The sequence below is a fragment of the Rattus norvegicus genome (genome assembly GCF_036323735.1).
Source record: "Rattus norvegicus strain BN/NHsdMcwi chromosome Y unlocalized genomic scaffold, GRCr8 chrY_unlocalized_16, whole genome shotgun sequence".
In the NCBI taxonomy this organism is placed as follows: domain Eukaryota; kingdom Metazoa; phylum Chordata; class Mammalia; order Rodentia; family Muridae; genus Rattus; species Rattus norvegicus.
This window is the reverse complement of record NW_026947374.1, coordinates 243,771-264,839: the sequence shown is the minus strand read 5'-3', so window position 1 is coordinate 264,839 and position 21,069 is coordinate 243,771. Positions and strand designations below refer to the sequence as shown.

General features: G+C 37.4%; 1 long non-coding RNA gene across 2 annotated transcripts in view; it reads left to right on the top strand.

Moving 5' to 3' along the window:
- Window positions 1-5,313: 5,313 nt before the first annotated feature.
- The window catches only part of LOC134484600 (uncharacterized), a 40,068-nt gene continuing 24,312 nt past the window's right edge, over window positions 5,314-21,069 (top strand). For both annotated transcript variants that reach the window (XR_010062091.1, XR_010062089.1), the window contains exon 1: window positions 5,314-5,618. This is a non-coding gene — a long non-coding RNA (uncharacterized LOC134484600). The remainder of the gene's footprint in view (window positions 5,619-21,069) is intronic.

Sequence of the window (21,069 nt, the reverse complement as noted above, 5' to 3'; positions counted from 1 at the left end):
ACAGAGTTTATCTTACCTAAATTTACCTGTGGTCAGTGCAATCAGTCTACACAATCATCCACTTTAAAGTGAGAACTAATGATTATGTGACTTTCATCATTGTACATTGATACGGCTCCCTGTTCATTTCTGAATTTGTTATTTGGATGCTCTCTCCTCCTATTACATTATCTGTCTGAGGATTTGTCTGTCGGATTGATGTTCCCAAGGAACCAGCTCTTGTTTTTTTTTTTTTTTTGTTTTTGTTTTTTTTTGTTTTTTTTGTTTTTTTGATCTTTGTATTCTCTTTGTTTCTGATGGATCACTCTCACTCTGAGTCTGATCATTTCTTGCTGTCTCCTCCTTTAATATGTATTTGCTTCTTTTTATTTTAGAGATCTAGGGTGTGCTGGGAAGTTGCTAGTGTGGGGTCTCTCCGGTTTCTTTATAAAAGCACCCTGTGCTGCATATGCAGGTAAGTTTGGAGAAGTTGTGCCTTCATTTTCATTAAATTCTAGGAGCACTTTTTTTTTTCATCTCTTCCGTGAACTGGTGGATCTTAAGTTGCCAGCTATTGAATTTCAATGAGTTTATACACTTTTTCTTATTGTTGAAGTCCAGTTTTAATCCATGGTGATCTGAGAAGATCCAATGGTTAGTGCAGTATTTCTGTATCCATTGTGGCTTCTTTAGAGTGGGAGAACATGTTCATTTTAGGATAAGGTTCCATGAGGTACTGAAAAGAGAGTGTGTACTTTTGTGTTTGTGTGAACTATTCTGTAGATATCAGTGAGGTCAATTTTATTGAACCCCGTGTTTGTTAAATCATTTATTTATTTATTTTTTTAATTTCTGTCTCAATGGCCTGCCTTTGGTGAGATGGGACATTGATGTCACCCACTATTAATGTGTGAGGTTCGATGTGATATTTACGCTTTAGCAATATTTCTCTCACCAATATTTCTGCTTTTTGTCTTTGGCCTATAGACATCCAGAATTGAGATGCCATTTTGGTGGATTTTTCCTCTGATGCATATGAAGTATCCTTCCCCGTCTCTTTTGATTACTTTTGGTAGAAAGTCTGATTTGCTGGATGTTAGAATGGCTACACCATCTTGTTTCTTGTGTCCATTAGGTTGGAAATCTTTTCCAACCCCTTGGTCTGAGGTTGTGTCTATCTTGGTTGCTGGATTGTGTTTCTTGAGTGCAACAGAAGGATAGATCCTGATTTTAAATCCATTGTATTAGCCTGTGTCCTTTTACTGTTGAGTAGAGGACATTAATGCTTAAAGGTATTAATGAGATGTTGCGGGAGCAGGGTTTTTTTTTTTTTTTTTTTTTTGCTTGCATGTTTTTTTGGTTTTTGTGTTTTCGATTAGGATGTTTGAGTATGTATGTGAGTATTACATCTGTTCAGTAGGGTGCATGATTTTTTTTTTGTTTGTATTTTTTTGTGTTTTTGGGGAGCTATTGGAGTATGCATGTGAATGTGAGATCCTTTCTGTAGGTTATTCTGTGTAATTATTAATTTCTAGGGGGAGGCAGAGATGTTTCAATTTCTGAAAATCCATCAATATAATTCACTATATAATGAAACTGAAAGAGAAAAATCACATGATAATCTCATTAGATATTTAAAAAGCTTGCAAAAATATTCCAACCCACCTTCATGTTAAAAGGGTGAGAGCAATCAGGGATACGAGTCCTATGCAGAAACATAATAGAGGCAATGGACAGCAGGCCGGTATCCAGCATCAACCTAAATGGAAAGAAATGTAAAGAAATTCCATTAAAGTCAAGGACAATGTAAGGCTGCACACTCTCCCTAATTAGTATAGTATTTGAAATTATATCTAGGGTAAAAGCATAGTTCAAATTTGGTTCTGAAATGGAGTATTGCCAAGTCCTGTGAAGGAGGAATGGCACAGAGCTTTAGAAATCCTGGGGTATGGCCCACTCTTCAGCACAGTCTCGTTGGACCTTGGTGAGTCATGAACCCCACGAGGATTTCAGGCAGAGTGGTGCTCAGTTATTGCACTCATCCTCTCTTAATCTAAGAAGTGCATGAAAATCCTCATGGAGCTTTCTACCACTCAGAGGGCAGTGCCATTGGCATTTGCAATAAGAGTGATACAGGTCTTTTAGCAATTGCCTCTGGGGTAGATCATTGCTTCTATCATTGCCCGAGGAAATGTAGAATGATTAGCGAGGACCACAACCCATTAAAAGCTTTTGGAAAAATAAAATTGTTTGTGAAGCTGGCTAAGATCTTTTCCCTACTGACTCTGATATAAAAAACAATGTATGGAACAATTTGTTGTTCGGAAAGGCTGGGATCTTTTAAGGTCAGGGATCAAGAACAATGGCGGCACAGGCTAATGGTGTGACTGTCACAAATGCTGGACTGTTGATGACTGCTTTCTGAACCAGTTTTACCCTCAGCTTCATGATAGGATTTAATAAGGTTTGCCAATCACAGATGTGCATTCTGATCATTTAAAGCAGGTATAACATTTTTATACAGATGTTTAGATTTCTGTTTCTAAAAGATTCTTACAAGTATCCTTTTAAGGATAAATAATACAATACTTTAACATTTCTCTGTGAATTCAAATTGCTTACTTATGAAGTTACGTTGACCTTGGGAGCAATTTGTTTTCTTTAGGTGTACTATATAATGTTTGTTCTAATACAGTACTGGGTATCACTTTTTTCATCACTAAGCAAGAGAAGAAAACTAGAATATGATCACATTTGTAATACAATATTCAATAAATTAAAGGTCTATAGGGAAAATACTGCCCGTTACGAAACAGAGAAAACCTAGAAAATTGAACTGTATGTCACAGGAATAATCCTGGGAGTATAAATATTATCTAGAAGAATCACCTCCACTCCATCTTCCTAAATCTTTTCTACCCGTGACGTGCCCCAGACTAACTTTCACGATTCAGAGCATTTAACCACTAATGAAGAAAAGAGAAGTATCTAACTTTATAGAGAGATGGAGTACGTAAATGTTTCCACTGTGACACAAGAGACTCTCCTGGAAAAGGCACTCTTGAAACTGGTCAATGTAAGGAAAGCTGTTCAGCATGTAGGCCATGGGCTTTCTAAGAGACATTATCTTTAGGCCCTCTCTGAAAAATCTCTTGTAACCTAGAGAGCCCTAGCTCCTTTTGTGAGGTCACAAGTGTTGTCCTGATAGCATCTGCCTCTCAGATATTTCTTCAGTACCCCTAGAGCTTACTAATTGGCCTTTAATTCAGAATAAACAGACATTTTTGAAGGGAGAACAAAGAGGATGAAGGAATCAGAGATGTTCAAAGAAAGCGTCCCTTCTGTTTTGGTATCAAAAAGGAAGAATTACCTGGTCCATTTGAGAGCTCAGTGAGTCCGGGGTAGGTGTTTAGTGGGTTTCCTGAAGAGACAGCCTTCATCTCAGCTTTCCACATATGGGAATGAGGACATGGGAGCCTCTCAAAATCATCTGGACTTACCTGTTCTTATGGTTCCTGGAAGTCAGAGAGTTTATATCATTCATTTCTTTATTCCAAAAGCCAAGGGATGGAAAGGGCACAGTTTTTTTCCTGAGAGTGCATGGCCTTTATTCTTTTTGACAAGAAGAAAAGGGACTTAAAGAACACGGGAAGGACAAGTTTTATAACCCTAGCTCTGTGTAAACTCCTCCACGCTTTAGATTCCTATAGTGCAGTTTGTGCCTGACCCTGATATCTGGGATAGAGAAGAGCTTCTATTTGAAACATCATCATCTCAGTCCTTCAACTATTATTTCTATGACTGTCATTACCTGATAGTGACTCATTAGATTTCTGAGTCAATAGCTGTAATTAGCTGGTAGTTTTCTCTTCTTTTATTTCTTATATCTTTTATTTTTTACAAATTTTATTTCTTTTTTTAAAATGTATATTTATATATTTATATTTAAAATACTGTTTCCTTTTAGAATTTCCTCCCGTAAGATCCCTAACAGGTCCCTCTCCACTTCTTCTATAAACCATCCCATTACTGTCCCTTCACATTCCCTTTAAATGCAAGTCAAACCAAGGGAGGACCAAGGGCTTAACCTTCCTTTGGTGCCCAACAAGGCCATCCTCTACTACAAATGCAGTTGGAGCCTTAGGCCTTTCCATTTTCCACCTTTGAATATTGGTCTCGTACCAGAAAGATCTGGTTCATTGGCATTTTTGTTCTTATGGGTTGAAACCCTTTTCAGCTCTTATTATCCTTTCTCAGAATCTACCAACTGGAACTCCATTTCCAGTTTACTGGTTTGCCATTGACATTCACATTTGTATTTGACATGCTCTAGCTTTGTCTCTCAGGAAATATCTATATCTGTTTCCTGGCAGAATGCATTTCTTAGCTTCATCAATGTTATCCAGTTTTGGTGGTTGAATATATATATATATATATATATATATATATATATATATATATATATATATACTTTAGGTGCTTCCTACACCTATTAGGTTAGGTGGAATGATTACATGGATTCTGCACAACTAGGTCAAGAATGTAGAGTTTGCAAATGAATATATCAAAGAGACTCCCTCCTGTACTTATGAAGGTATTGAGTTGAGGTTTCACTGTTCCTCAAGTCTTTCTTCCCCCTGCCCATGCTCCTGTTTCTTATATATGACATTAAGGAAGAATCATGGCAACACATCTAAAACCTTCAAGTCTGGCCATGGGAACACAGGAAGTAGATAGTGTAGTACAGATATCAAATGTGAATAGAGAAAAGAATTGTATACTCCATGTGGTCCTTTGCTTTATTGATGATGGTAATTTTTGAATAACATAAGGATTTGGGAATTTATAATTGAAGTAGGTACACCATATTTACACTGTTATTCTCAGTCTATAGATGGGCCCACTTTGTTTCCAAAATCATAGCAGAGAATGGAATTTGAAAACAGAATTTTTGAGTACATATTCAGGAATATTTATAATGTCCCCTATGAAGGAATGTACAATAGGAAAGTGAAATACAATATTCATTCAACGAAAGGTGTGTAGGTAAAGTACTGGCCTTTATAAAATTAAGAAAACCTAGAAAATTGAACTGTATGTCACAGGAATTGACCTGGGAATAAAAATATTATCCAGAAGAATCTCCTCCACTCCAAGTTCCTAAATAATTTCTATCCATGCCATACCCCTGACTCATTTTCTACATTCAGAAGTCACTAGCTTTAGAGAGATGGAGAACGAAAGTTTCCACTGTGTCACAGGAGACATACCTAAATTGGCACCCTCAAAACTGGTTAATGTAAGGAAAGCTGTTTAGAGTCAGGCCACGGCAGTTCTCAGTGACAATATCATTAGGCTCTCCCTGAAAAATCTCTTGTATCCTTGAGAGCACTAGCTTCTTCTGTGATGTAATAAGTGTTGTCCTGACTGCAAATGCCTCTCAGATATTACTTCAGTACCTATAGGTTTTACTAATTGGCCTCAAATTCAGGGGAAACAGTCATTAGGGAGGGAGAACAAAGACGATGAAGAAATCAGAGATGGGGAGAACGAAGCTGGTCTTCTGTCTTGGTATAAAAGAAGGAAGAAATACATCATCCCTGAGAAATCTCACTGAAGCCTTGGTAGGAGTGGAATATGTAAGTTGAAGAGATAGAATTGATCTGATCCTTCCACACATGGGATCAGGAGCTGGGAGCCTCTCAGAAGAATCTGGACTTCCCTGCTTCTAATGGTTCCTGGAAGTCAGAGAGTTTATATCATTAATTTCTTTCTCCCAAAAGCCAGGTGTTTGGAAGGACAGTGTTCTTTTCCTTAGAGCTCATGGATTTTTGTTCTTATTGCCCAGAAGAAAATGGTCCTAAGGAAGAAGTGAAAAATAAGTATACTTTCCTCACCTCAGAGTAAACTCCTCAATTATTTGGATACTTATAGAGCAGTAAGTGTCTGATACTGGTATTTGGGAGAGAGAAGTGCTCCAAATTTGATCTTCATCATCTCAATCTTTCCACTAGTATTATTCTGACTATAAATCCCTGACAGGAACCCTTTGGATTACTGACTCAATAGGTCTGATTAGCTGCTAATTATCTTTTGTTTTTTTTTCCTTTTTTTTTTAGCAAATTTTATACCTTTTTTTTTTTGGTTCTTTTTTTCGGAGCTGGGGACCGAACCCAGGGCCTTGCGCTTCCTAGGTAAGCACTCTACCACTGAGCTAAATCCCCAGCCCCGTATATACCTTTTTTAATTGGATATTTCTATATTTACATTTCAAATGTTATTTCCTTTCCCAGTTTCCTGTCCTTAATATTCCTAGCTGGTCCCCTTATCCTTATCTATAACCTTTACTGTGCTCTGACATTCCCTTTAACTAGGGAGAACCAAGGGCTTCTCCTTCCATTGATGATCAACATCGCCATACTATGCCACATATGCAATTGGAGCCACAGGTCTGTACATAAACAGTCATGGAATATTGGTTTAATACCAGAAAGCCCTGGTTAATTGAACTTGTTGTTCTTATGGGGGTTGAAAGCCCATTCAGCTCTTGTAATCCTTTCTCAACATCTACAAACAAGGGGTCTGTATTCAGTTCTCTGGTTTGCCACTAGCAATCTCTTCTGTATTTGACATGCTCTAGCTGTGTCTCTCATGAAAGATCTAAAACCATTTATTGGAAGAATGCAATTTTATCTTCATCAATCTTATCTAGTTTTTGTGCCTGATATATATATATATATATATGTATATGTATATATATACACATATATATATACATACATACATATATATATGAATACATACATATATATATAAGTGAATACATACACACACATATATACATATATATATACATATATACATATATACATATATATACATTTATATACATATATATATATATATATATATATATATATATATATATATACAATTTTGGTGGATCCTACAACTAGGAATTTTGGTTTAATATTTGGATGGATTCTGCATAACAAGGTGAAGACTCTAGGATCCACAAGTGACAATTGCAAATAGACTCCCTCCTGTTTTTTATAACCTATTGAATTTGAGGTTTCATTGGACCACAAGCCATTCCTATCACTGCCCATCACTCAGAAACTGAAGTGTGGCCTGAAGAAAGAATCATGGTAAAACATCCAAAACCCTCAAGCCTATCCCTGGGAACACAAGAAGGTAGATATTAGAGGACTGATATCTAATAGAACTTCAGAACCACATTCTATACTCCATGTTGTCCTTTGCTTTACTGATGTCTTGTAATTAATGGATAAAATATGCATTTGGGAGTTGATCATTAGAAGTAGGTACACAATATTTCCACTCTTATATTCACTCTATAGCTGAGCCACGTTTGATACCAAATTCATTGCAAAAAATGGAATTTGAAAAATGAAATTTTGAGTACACATGCAGGAACATATATAATGTCCCCTGTAAATGAATTTACAATCAGAAAATATAAAACAATATTCACTCAATTAAAGTTCTGTAGGGAAAATTCTGGCACCAGCAAAACAGGGAAAACCTAGGGAATTGAAATTTATGTCACAGGATTTGACCAGAGAATAAAATTAATCTCCAGAAGAATATCTTTCCTTCTGTGTTCCTAGATCTTTTCTACCCATGACAAGCCCCTGACTAACTTTCTTCATTCAGAGCATGTAATCACTAATAAAGCAGAGAGAAGGCTCTAGCTGTACAGAGATGTAGCATGTAAATGTTTCTACTGTGTCACAGGAGACACTACTGGAAAGTGCACAACCAAATCTGGTCAATGCAAGGAAGCTGTTGAGCAGGTAGGCTATGGCAGTTCCATCATCATTAGGCCCTCCTTGAAAATTCAATTGTGTCCTGGAGAGCCGTAGCTTCTTCTGTGATATCACAAGTTTTGTTTTGACAGCAACTACCTCCTTCCATATGTCTATGGTTTAGTAATTGGCATCTAATTCAGAGTAAAGAGCGATTTGGGAGAGAGAACAAATAGGAAGAAGGGATCAGAGATGGGGATGAGGAAGCTGGCCTCTTGTCTTGGTATAAAAGTAAAGAAGAAATAAGTGGTTTTTGGAAAACACCCTGAGCAGATGGCTTTAGTTCTTTTGTTCTTCTATGGGTTAACCGAGCTCTTGGAGAAGTTGGTGAACATCCTAAAGACCTTTTGGCAGATGGTAAAGTTTCTAGACACCCCTTTTTGTATTTCAATGATCCTAGGGATTGTATGACTAAAGGTAATTGTTTTCTAGGACGAGTGCTAGAGCAAGATAGATTTTTAGGTGCTTTAAAAGACATGGAATTTTTCTGATATACTTGGACTAATGGCACAAGGTCTAAATGATTTTTTTTTCGATGTGGACTTTCCCTCAGACCTTTGGTAATATAAAAAAAAAAGGTTTTATATGTTTGAAGTCTAATTTGCACAATGACAAACCACTTTGAGCATGGAGAACACTTTCTGGAGCCCTAGAGAGGGGTGAAGAAATTCTCTGAAACCCTAGGGTAGATGGTGAACATGCCTTTTTTGTAGAAGGAGGAGTTACTTGAGCATCTTGGGACAATATGGAATGTCCAGCAAGTCCTTTCAAGGAATGGCATCTTTGCACAATTCCTTCATATTTTTTGGAAATTCCATGGCCCTTTGGACAGATGGAGAAGGTTAGGACTCACCTGAGGAGAAAATGTAGCTTTTGCTGTCTCTTTGGCTGCAGAAGATGGCACAAGATCCCTTTTGCAGAAGGGGGATGTTTGAAACTATCTTCTTTAGAGGAAATTTCTCAAGACTACATCAGAAGGATCAAATCTTAACCTTTTTTTTTTTTATAGAAACTGGATGCCTGTGGTCCACTTTGGTAGAGGGAGAATGTCGCCTCTTTATCCCCAGAGTGGACATGTTAAATAAATCTACTTAGGTATATGGGGATAGTTCTAAAACATGCTGTTCAGATGCAGTAGATCCTAAGACATCCTTCTCAGATGAGGAAGGTCTTAATGTACCGTGTATACGTGTAGAAATCCTTACTGTGATATCAGAATGTAGGGAAGGTATTAGAGCTACCTCTGAAAATGTGACCTCTCCCTGAGCATCATAGACATATTCTAGATATTGTTTTTTAACTGTGGAAGTTCCAAGAGAAATTTCTTCTGCTGGAGAAGTGGAAACTGACTTTCCTATAGAAGTGTCAGGTTCCCTAGCCTGCTTGAGAGGTAAAACAGGCTCCAAAGCCCCTTCAGAAGATTAGGTAAAATCCAGAGCTTTTGAGGTATTTGGCAGATGTTCTGGGTCTGCTTGTGGGTATAAAGAAGGAATGGCAATCCTTTCTGAATATTTGGAAGAGTGTGTAGCATCTTCTGTAGTTGGGGAAGATGGCTGATTTTGAGGAGATAAGGAAGTTCCTATAGCCTACTGTGGAATTTGTGGAGGTCGTATTCATTCTTTTACACTAATGGAATACAAGGAATCCCTTTCCTCAGTTGTGGAGGATGCTACAGACTCTGGTGTTCGCATTTCATGGTTCACATATGGTTGGGTCCATAAACTTCTCTACAGATGGAATCTGTCCTAGAATATCTTTTGTATATGTGTCACATCCACAAGACATTTCTAAAGATGTGGCTATGGGTAGACCTCCTTTTGTAGAAGTTTCTTGTCCCACAGTCTCTTTATGAGATAGAGTAATACTCAGAGAATACTGCTCAGTTTTGGGAAGTTCTAGCATCTCTGATGTATATGTGGAAAATTTTGGAGCCTCTGCTTTCAGGACAGAACGACTTAGAGTCCCCTGAGGAGGTAGGGGATATTTTATCTTCTCTGCACATTGTATAAATATGGAGTCTGCATGGCTCATTGACAGTGTGTTTTGATAAACTTGGCTTTTTGGGGCCTAATGGGATGTCAGGAGGGTCCCTTCAGTGGTAGAGGATATTTGAATAATTCTCTATTATATAGGGACATTTGAAGTAGTGGGGGATATGGTGAGGCTGCTAGAACATATTTTTTATGTGCAGAAGGCACAGGAGTTCCATCGGTGGATTCAGAAATTTCTACCACATCTTGCGTGGGTGTGGAACTCTCAAGAGCCCCTTCTGAAACTGTCAATGGTCCTTGATCTAATGGTGTACATGCAGAAAATTTTGTCTCTTTTTGGGCTGGTATGTGTGTTATGAGGTTCACTTGGGTATTTGTAATTGTATTTTGTACGCCTTGGATCATAAGTGATGATTTAAGCGCATTTTTAATAGTGGAGGACTTTGAATGTCCTCTTGGCTTAATAGGGTAGTTCTGCAATCCGCTTTGTCAGCAGAATCAGGTTTCAAACTCATTTTATCCGAAGCAGATTTCATAAGCACGTTGGTGGAGATAGGGCACATCTTTGACTGTCTTTGTGAATGGACAGAGCTCTCTGCCCTGCTTTGGCAGCTGGCAAAGGAATTACAGTCTCTTCTGGAGAAGGGGCAGGACTTATTCCACTTGTGGAATATGAGAAATCACTGAGATTACCTTTAAGAGAAGAAGATTTCCAGCCTTTTTTTTCTGATTGGGCCTGTTGTACCTCCCCTTAACCAGAGGCGTCTTCTCAAACAAAATTTGGAGGAGAACTGGAAAGACTGAGGACCTGTAAGATAGGGAGTGAACATTTGAAATCCTTTGGAAAGTCTGTGGGACAAGAGCTGAACACCCAGAAGAGTGTGCAATACTGAGACCTCAGCGAGGAGACCCTGCTACTTCTTCCCACATGTGCTCAGATCCCTAGCCCAAGAGGAAACTGCATAGTGCCACTGGATACATGAATATAGGAGCAGTCAATCTGCAGGAGCCCTGCAGTCCAAACTGCAGCTGAATCTGAACTTGTCCAAACAGTATTCTACACCCAAATGTCATGAGGGGTGGGGAAGTATTACACTGTCAGAGGGGCAGAAACCCGTGAGAACTCTGCTCAAATTCCTGACTCAAGAAAAAAACACCTAGCTCCATCTGGGCCTCCTGTGCATAGGAACCTAGGAGCAGTAGGGTCAAGAAACTTCTGGTTGCAGCCCTTATGGAAAGCTGAAAGTCAGCCCAACAAGTGAGTTCAGGCCTGAGAGAAGAGGTGATTCCAACTTTTCTGCTTGAAGCGAGCTCACTGGTTGACTCAGGACATGCAAAGGCAGAACTCCTCTGGGATCAGGCATTTCCAGTTTCTAGCTGGCTCCTGAACCTTGCTGATTCCAGCACAAAGCTCCCTTCTCCTAGAAACTGTGGGAGAGAGAGCTGATCACCCAGGAGTGTGGGCAGTACTGAGCATACAATGCACACAGACTACCACTTCTGCCCACAATTACCCACATCTCTAGCCCAAGACAAAATTGCATAGTGACTCTGGAATAGAGGAGGAGTAAATCTACTGGAGCACCATGTTCCAGACTGTGCCTGGATCGGAACTGATCTTGTCAAACAGCTCCCTGTACCCAAATCATGATGGTGGGGTAACTAGAGCCTCAGAGAAGCAGACACTCCTGGGAAATCAGAGGAGACTACTCTCTGCCCAGATTCCTGACTCAAGAGGAAAACACCTTGTACCATCTGTGCCCCCTCCCCCCACAGAGGGACCTAGGAGAAGTATGGGAAGTTCCTTCTGGTTCCCGCCCACAGGGACAGCTGAAAGTAAGTAGACAGGAGCAACTACATGCCTGAGAGCAGAATACTCTGTTCCCTTAACTGGGTAAAAGAAAACAGGAAAACAGGTCTACAGCAGCCCTGACACACGAGCCTACAGGACGGTCAAGCCACTGTCAGAAAGAGCAAGACAAGCTAATTCCAGAGACCACCTGATGGCCACAAGTAAGCACAGGAACACAAACAACAGAAACCAAGACTACTTGGGCTCAACAGAACCCAATTCTCCCATCAAAACAAACACTGGATATCTAAACACACCAGAAAAGGAAGATCTAAATTTAATTTCACATTTATCATGACGATGGAGGATGTTAAGAATAATAACTCCCTTAAGAAAATGCAGGACAATAGAAAAAACTGAAGTAAACAAATATAATGCAAGAAAGAGGGAACACAAAACTACCTTAAAGAACTACTTGAAAAACAGCATAACAGGAGAAGGAAATAAACAAAACCACCCAGGAGTTAAAAATGGAAATAGAAACAATAAAGTAAGCACAAGGAAGATAACCCTGGAAATGGAAAACCTAGGACAGAGACCAGGAGTCATAGAAGTGAGAATCACCAACAGGATAAAAGACATAGAAGACATAATCTAAGGAGCAGAAGAATCACACAACTGTCAAACATAATGTAAAACAGAAAAGACCTAGCTCAAAACATAAAGGATATCCAGGACACAATGAGAAGATCAAACCTAGTCTTAACAGGTATAGAAGAAAGTGAAGACTGTCAACATCAAGGGACAGTAATATCTTCAACAAAATTATAGAGTAAAACTTCCCTAATCTAAAGAAAGAGATGCCCATAAACATACACAAAGCCTACAGAACTCCAAATAGATTGGACCAGAAAAGGATATCCTCCCATCACATAATAGTCAAAACACCAAATGCACAAAACAAATAAAAATGTTAAAAACTGTAAGGAAAAAGGTCAAGTAATATATAAAGACAAAGCTATCATAATTAAATCAGAATTCTTTCCAGATACTATGAAAGTCAGAAGATCATAGACAGATGTCATACAGACATTAAGAGAATAAAAACACCATCCCAGGGTACTGTATCCATCAAAACTCTCAATTAACAAAGACGGAGAATCCAAGATATCCCATGACAAAACGAAATTTACACAATACCTTTCTACATATCTAGTCTTACAAAGGACACTAACTGGCAAGACCGAACACAAGGATTCAAGTAAAACCATAGATAAAGCAAGAAATTAATCTTTTCACAACAACACATAGAGAAGAGAAGCACACAAACATAAACTAACCTCCAATTATGAAAATAACAGAAAGTGACCATCACTATTCCTTAATATCTCCAACATCAATAGACTCAATTCCTCACTAAAAATACACAGATTGACACACAATATGTAATGAGGACCCAGCATTTTGCACTACAGGAAACACATTTCAGAGACAAAGACAGACACTACATCAGAGTAAAAGGCTGGAAAACAATTTTCCAAGCAAAGGATCTGAAGAATATATAAAATCGACTTTCAACCAAAAGTCATCAAAAAGCATAAGGAAGGACACTTCATATTCGTCAAGGGAAAAATCCACCAAGATGAACTCAAAATCATAAATGTCTATGCTCCAAATACAAGGGCTCCTACATACACATAAGAAACCTTACTAAAGATCAAAGCACATATTGCACCGCAAAAAATAATAGTATAAGATTACAACACCCCATTCTCATCACTGGACAGATCACAGAAGCAGAAATTAAACAGAGATATAGACAGACTAGCAGAAGGTATAAACCAAATGGACTTAACAGATATTTACAGAACATTCTATCCTAAAACAGAAAGATAAACCTTCTTCTCACAGCCTCCTGGCACTTTCTCCAATATTAATCATATAATCAGTCAAAAAGCAGGCCTCAAAGCATACAGAAAGATAGAAATAATCCAACGCATCCTATCAGACCACCATGGGCTAAGGCTGTTCTTCAATAAAAATTAGGAAAGAACGCCCACATATACATGGACGTTAAACAATTTTTTTACTCAATGATAACTTGGTCAAAAAAGAAATAAAGGAAGAAATTAAAGACTTCTTAGAATTCAATGAAAATGAAGGTACAACACACCCAAACTCTTGGAACACAATGAAAGCTGTGCTAAGAGGAAAACTCATAGCTCTGAGTGCCTGCAGAAAGAAACAGGAGAGAGCATACATCAGCAGCTTTACAGCACACCTAAAAGCTCTAGAACAAAAAGAAGCAAATACATGCAGGAGTAGTAGAAGGCAGAAAATAATCAAACTCAGGGCTGTAATCAACCAAGTAGAAAAAAAGGGACCATACAAAGAATCAACAGAACCAATACCCGATTCTCTGAAAAAATCAACAGGATATATTAACCCATAGCTAGACTAAGCAGAGGATACAGAGAGTGTGTCCAAATTAACAAAATCAAATATTAAAAAGGGAGACAGAACAGCAGAATCAGAGGAAATTAAAAAAAATTACTGTACTACAAAGCCTAGGTTCAAAAAACTTGAAAATCTGGAAAAAAAAAGACAATTTTCCAGACAAATACAAGATACCAAACCTAAATCAGGAAAAGATAAACCATTTAAACAACCCATAACTCCCAAAGGAATACAAGCAATCATCAAAACTCTCCCACCCAAAAAGAGTCCAGGATTAGATGGGTTTAGTGCAGAAATCCATCCAAAATTCATTGAAAAATTCATAACAATACTGTCCAAACTATTCCATAAAATTGAAACAGATGGAGTACTACCAAATTGCTTTCATGAAGTCACAATTACTCTTATAACTAAAACAAAGAAAGACTCAACAAAGAAAGATAACTCAGACCAATTTCTCTTATCAATATCAACACAAAAATACTCAATGAAATTCTTGCAAACCTATTCATACAACACATTAAACAATCATCTACTATGTTTAAGTAGGATTCATCCCAGGCTTGCAGGGATACTTTAATATACAGAAAACAAACAGCATAATTCACTATATAAACTCCAAGATAAAAACCACATGATCCTTTCATTAGATGCTGAGAAAGATTTTGACAAAATTCAACATCACTTCATGAAAAAAGTCCTGGAAAGCACAGGAATTTAAGGCCCACACCTAAACATATACAGCAAATCCGTAACTAACATTAAACTAAGTGGAGAGAAACTTAAAGCAATCACACTGAAATCAGGGACTGAACAAGGGTGCCCACTCTCTCACAACTTATTCAATATAGTTCTAGACATCTTAGTCAGAGCAAGCAGACACTGAAGGAGGTCAAAGGGATATAGATTGGAAAAGAAGAAGTTAAAATAGCACTGTTTGTAGTTGATATGATTGTATACTTAGTGACCTCAAACATTCCACAAGAGAATTACTAAGCCTGATAAACATTTCAGCAAAGTGGCTGAGTATAAAAATAACTCTGCACAAAGCTAAACAAGCAGAGGAAGAAAGTAGGGATATGACACCGTCCACAATAGCCCCAAATAATATAAAATGTCTTGGGGTGACATTATCCAAGTAAGTAAAAAATATGAGCATATGAGCAGAACCTCAAGTCTCTGAAGAAAGTGAAGGAGATTTCAGAAGATGGAAAGATCTCCCATGTTCATGGACTGGCAGGATTAATACAGTAAAAATGGCCATTATATTAAACGCAACCTACATATTCATTCCAATCCCCATCAAAATTCCAATCCAATTCGTCAAAGATTTAGACAGAACATTCATTAATTCATCTGTAATAAAAAAAAAACACAGAATAGCTAAAACTGTCCTCAACAATAAAAGGACTTCCATGGGAATCACTATCCCTAAACTCAAGCAGTATTACAGGGCAACAGCGATAAAAAAAAAAACAAAAAAAAAAAACAAAAAAAAAACTGTATGGCGTTGTGACAGAGGCAGGCAAATAAACCAGTCGAATAGAATTGAAGACCCAGAAATGAACCCCTACAACCATGGTCACTTAATTTTTGAGAAAGAAGTCAAAACCATCCAATGGAAAAAAAGACAGCATTTTCAGCATGTGGTGCTGGTTCAACTGTGGGTCAGTATGTAAAAGATTGCAGATCAATCCATTCTTACTGCCCCGTAGAAAGCATAAGTACAATTGGATCAAGGACCTCCACTTCAAACCAGATACACTCCAACAAATAGAAGACAAAGTGTGGAAACATGTCAAACACATGGGCACTGGAGAAAATTTTCTGAACAAAACACCAAAGGCTCATGTTCTAAGATGAAGAATCAACAAATGTGATCTTAAAAAAACTGAAAAACTTCTGTAAGGTACAGGACACTGTTGTTAGGATAAAATGGAAACCAATAGATTGGAAAAAGATCTTTACCAATCCTACAACTGATAGACAGCTTATATCCAAAATATACAAAGAACACATGAAGTGAGACTACAGGGAGACAAATAACCATTTGAAAAATGGGGTTCAAAGCAAAACAGAGAATTCACAGCTGAAGAATATCAATTGGCAGAGAAATACCTAAAGAAATATTCAACAACTATAGTATAAGGGAAATGCAAATCAAAACAACCCTGATATTCCACCTCACACCAGTGAGAATGTCTAAGATCAAAAACTCAGGTGAGAGCAAATGCTGGAGAGGATGTGGAGAAAGAGGAACACTCCTCCATTGTTGGTGGGATTGCAGACTGATATAACCATTCTGGAAATCAGTGTAGAGGTTCCTCAGAAAATTGGACATTGAGTTATCTGAAGACACAGCTACACCTATCTTGGGCATATACCCAAAAGATGCCCCAATATATAACAAAGACATGAGCACCACTATGTTCATAGTAGCCTTATTTATAATAGCCAGAAGCTGAAAGAACCCAGATGATCTTCCACAGAGGAATGAATACAGGAAATATGGCACATCTAACCAATGGAGTGTCATTAAGAGATACATTGAAATGCTAGCACTCTATACAACAGGGTTTTAGAGTCCCTTAGTGAGAGAATGGTCTTTTACAGCAAGGTCTTCATTATCAGACTTTGATTTAACCCATCTACCAACGAAGTGAAATTATCACAGACATAAAATAGTGCCTCTCCAGAAACAGCTTTTATCCACTAATACGCATCTACTTCTATTTCATAATTGTCATGTTTATATGGGTTTAGGATACAATATGTTCTGATTTATTAATGATATTTAAGTATTATTTGGGGTAATTTTGAAATTTTCAAAGGAACAAACCTATTTTATGATTGTATTCCATACTACTTGTAATTTGATCTTGAAGAATTTCATGAAAACTGAAGTATCGAAAATGTATATCTTCCCATTGAAAATTTGTAACATCAATCATGTGAAACTCCCGCTGAACCTCAGTGGATTGATTTCTCTGAAAGCATTTATAGACTCTCCTACTGCATTATTGCAACTCTACAGAAGCTTCACTCCCATAGTGGCAGTTCCAGATCAGATGTAAACAAACAATTTTCTTTGCCTTGGAAAAGATTTAAAATATTTTCATTAACTTTTTATATGAAACTAGTAAGGATTTTGAGAAAAGGGGGCAGACAGGCCCCAGAAAGTATGTTTTTAAAATTCTTTTCTTAAAATTAGACTTTTTCATGCAATATATTTGAATTATGATTACTCTACCCTCTATTCCCCCCTTCTATTCCTCTCCTGTCATCTGTATCTACATCCTTCTGACTCTCAAAACAAACCATCATCTAAGGGATAAAAATAAAATGAAAGTTAATGAATTGGAGTAGAACAAAACAAGCATATAGAAAAGAGCCAAAACAAGGTTCAAGAATCAGATACAGACACGGAGACCCAGACTTCCATTCACACACTCTGGAATTCCATGGAAACATAAAACCAGGAAAAATATATACACAAAACATACAGAGCAAAAATTAATAGATAAATAAACATAAAAGAAAATGAAAAAGACATTCTGAAGAAAAAGTCCTGACCCATTATGAGACAAGGATCCTCCAAAGATGATGTTCAGTTCTATTAGTGCTTTATACGCAGTCTACCCTTAAAATTAGTTTGTGTACCCAGTGATATTCCCTTGGAGAAAACTAAGTTTTCATTTTCACATGATTATCCAATGGAGATAACTTCCAAATTAGAGATAAGGTGATATGCAGGCCTTGGGTTCTTTAAAGGGCTTATTAATAGGTAAGGAGATCTGTGAGGTGCTGTCCACTGAGCATGATACAATTGTGGCCCTCAGGAACTCAAAATACTTACATCTATCTGAACAGACCCTATATAATATTGACACTGCCTATTCAAAGGAACTAAGTGAAGTGCTGGAGAATAGAGAATGATGTAGCCATGGGTGTCTTACTTCATGAAAGAAGATTTTAAGAGACTAAAATTTACTATGAGTTGGTGTCTCAAAGTAACACCAGAAATTACACTGTTAACGTCTCACTAACACAACTGCCTAAACAACAGCTGAGGAAGAGAGGGAATGGGGAAGAATGGAAGTTTAGTTCTCTTTCTGTTTAAATTCCTTCTTCTTCTTCTTCTTCTTCTTCTTCTTCTTCTTCTTCTTCTTCTTCTTCTTCTTCTTCTTCTTCTTCTTTTTCTTCTTCTTCTTCTTCTTCTTCTTCTTCTTTTTCTTCTTCTTCTTCTTCTTCTTCTTCTTCTTCTTCTTCTTCTTCTTCTTCTTCTTCTTCTTCTTCTTCTTCTTCTTCTTCTTCTTCTTCTCCTTCTTCATCATCTTCGTCTCCTCCTCCTCCGTCTCCTCCTCCTTGTCTTCCTCCTGTTCCTCCTCCTTCTTCTTCCTCTTCTGCTTCTTCCTGCTCTTCTTCCTCCTTCTCAATGGCTTCTTCTTCCTGTTCTCCTTCCTCCTCCTCTTCTCCTTCTTCTTCTCCTTCTTCTTCTTCTTCTTCTTCTTCTTCTTCTTCTTCTTCTTCTTCTTCTTCTTCTTCTTCTTCTTCTTCTTCTTCTTCTTCTTTTTCTTCTTCTTCTCCTTCTCCTCTCCCTCTGGTTTGATGTGTACGTCCTTGATTCACTTTGACTTAGGCTTCGTACGTGGTCATAAAAATGAGATAATTTGCATTCTTCTTCATGCTGATTTCCAGTTGAACCAGAATTATTTTTGCAAAATGCTATGTTTCTGCCTTTGAATGGTTTTTATCTACTTTTCCAAATATCAAATGATAGGTGTGTGGGTTCATTTCTGTGTCTTCACTTCTATTCTACTGGTCTATCCATCTGTGTCTTTACCAATACCATGCAGTATTTATCACTATTGCTCAGTAATACTGCTTGAGTTCAGGGGTGATGATTCCCCCAGAAGTTCTTTTCTTGTGGAGGATAGTTTAAGCTCTTCTAGTTTTTTCTTATTCTAAATAAATTTGGAAATTTCTCTTTTTATCTCTATTAAAGAAGTGAGTAGGAATTTTGATGGAGATTGCATTGAATGTGTAAAATTAAATTGAATGGCAAAATGGTCATCTTTACTATATTAATCCTGTCAATCCATGAGCATGTAAGCTCTTTCTATCTTCTGAGATAGTACTCAATTTCTTTCTTCAGATACTTGATCTTTTGTCATACAGATCATTCACTTGCTTGAATAAACTTAATCCAAGATATTTTATATTATTTGGGACTATTGTGAAGTGTGTGATTTCAATATTTTCTTTCTCAGCCTGTTTATCCATTGAGGAGAGGAAGGCTACTGGTATGTTTGAGTTAATTTTATACCCTGACACTTTGATGAAGTTATTTATCAGGTTAAGAAGTTCTCTGGTGGTACTTTTGGGTCACTTAAGTATATACTATCATATCATCTGCAAATGGTGATATTTTGATATCTTCCCTTCCAATTTGTGTCAGTTTGACCCCCTTGTGGTCTGGTTTCTCTGACTATAACATGGAGTCCTGTTTTGAATGAGTAGGGAGAGAGTGGGCAGCCTTGTCTAGTCCCTGATTTTAGTGGGATTGCTTCAAGTTTCTTTCCATTTAGTTTGATGTTAGCTACAGGTTTCCTGTATATTTCTTACACTCTATTTTGATATGAGCCTTCAGTTCGTGATTTTGCCAGGACTTTTATTCGCATGGGTTGTTGAATTTTGTCAAATGCTTTCTCACCATCTAATGAAATGACCTTGTGCTCCTTATCTTTGAGTTTGTTTACATGATGGATTACATTTATGAATTTTCCTATATTAAACCATCCTTCCATCCCTTGGTTCAAGTCTACTTGATCAAGATGGATGATTTTTTTGATGTGTTGTAATATTCGGATTGCAAGAATTTTATTGAGAATTTTTTCATCAATATCCCTAAGGGAAATTGGTCTGAAGTCCTCTTTCTGTGCTGAGTCTTTGTGTGGGCTAGGTATAAGAGTAATTGTGGATTCATATAAGGAGTGTGGTTGTGCTCCATCTGTTTCAATTTTGTGGAAGAGTTTGGACAGTATTAGTATGAGGTTATCTTCCATTCTCATTTCCCTGCTTTCCCTATACCTAATTCCTGCAAAGGCCACTCCCTTCCCAACCTCCCCTCTCATTCAGTTTCCTCTCTCCCTCCATCCTCCTCAATATCAATTCTGCTAACTGCATTTTAAAGTCAATATTTAGGAAAAAACACTGAGTAAGTATAGGAAGTATCCCATAAGCAATTGTGGTTGGTGTTTTGTCAAGATATGAACATATTTAATTTAATAGTTGTCAAAATTCCTACATATACTTTTAGAAGAGACACTGTCTTCATTACCTTCAACATGAAGGAAAAGCATTTATATATTCTTTTAAGTTATACAAGGGCATCTGTTAAATGAGTAACACACATCACACAACTTTATTACTTTGAAAGCTCTCTTTATTGCATATATTTACACAATGAAAAGTACAAAGGCTTAAACTCATGTGAGTGTACTTTGTTTCAAAGTTAAAGTTTAGATATACAGGTTGATGACAACAGCCATCTCAGACTCAGAGGGGTTAAATACATAAGGGCATCATCTATTACCTTACCTTTCTTCTTTCCTTTATTCCTGATTAAGACTCATCTCATTTGCAGCCCCTGCTGTGAGAGATGGATCAGAAAATGCCTGAGAGTCCACAAACCAGAATCCATCTATAGGAAAGAAAAAAGACTACATCTACAAATAGTACACGCACTCAAAACTTGTTTGTAGATCTTAACACTTGAAATAAAATGCAAAAAGAAACCCATTTTCTAGGATATTACAATATACAGGAAATGGTACCTGTAGGAAGCATTCTCAGGGGATTTTAAACTTCTGCACCTAAGAAGGAAACTGCCTCCATGAAGGTGAAGATTTTTTTCTTTGGCAAGAAAGTCAGTCTGTCTCTTGACAGTTGTGCAGTCTGTTCATCACTAGAGCAACGGTGATGCTTTATGAATGTGAATAGATAAACACATACCAGTTTT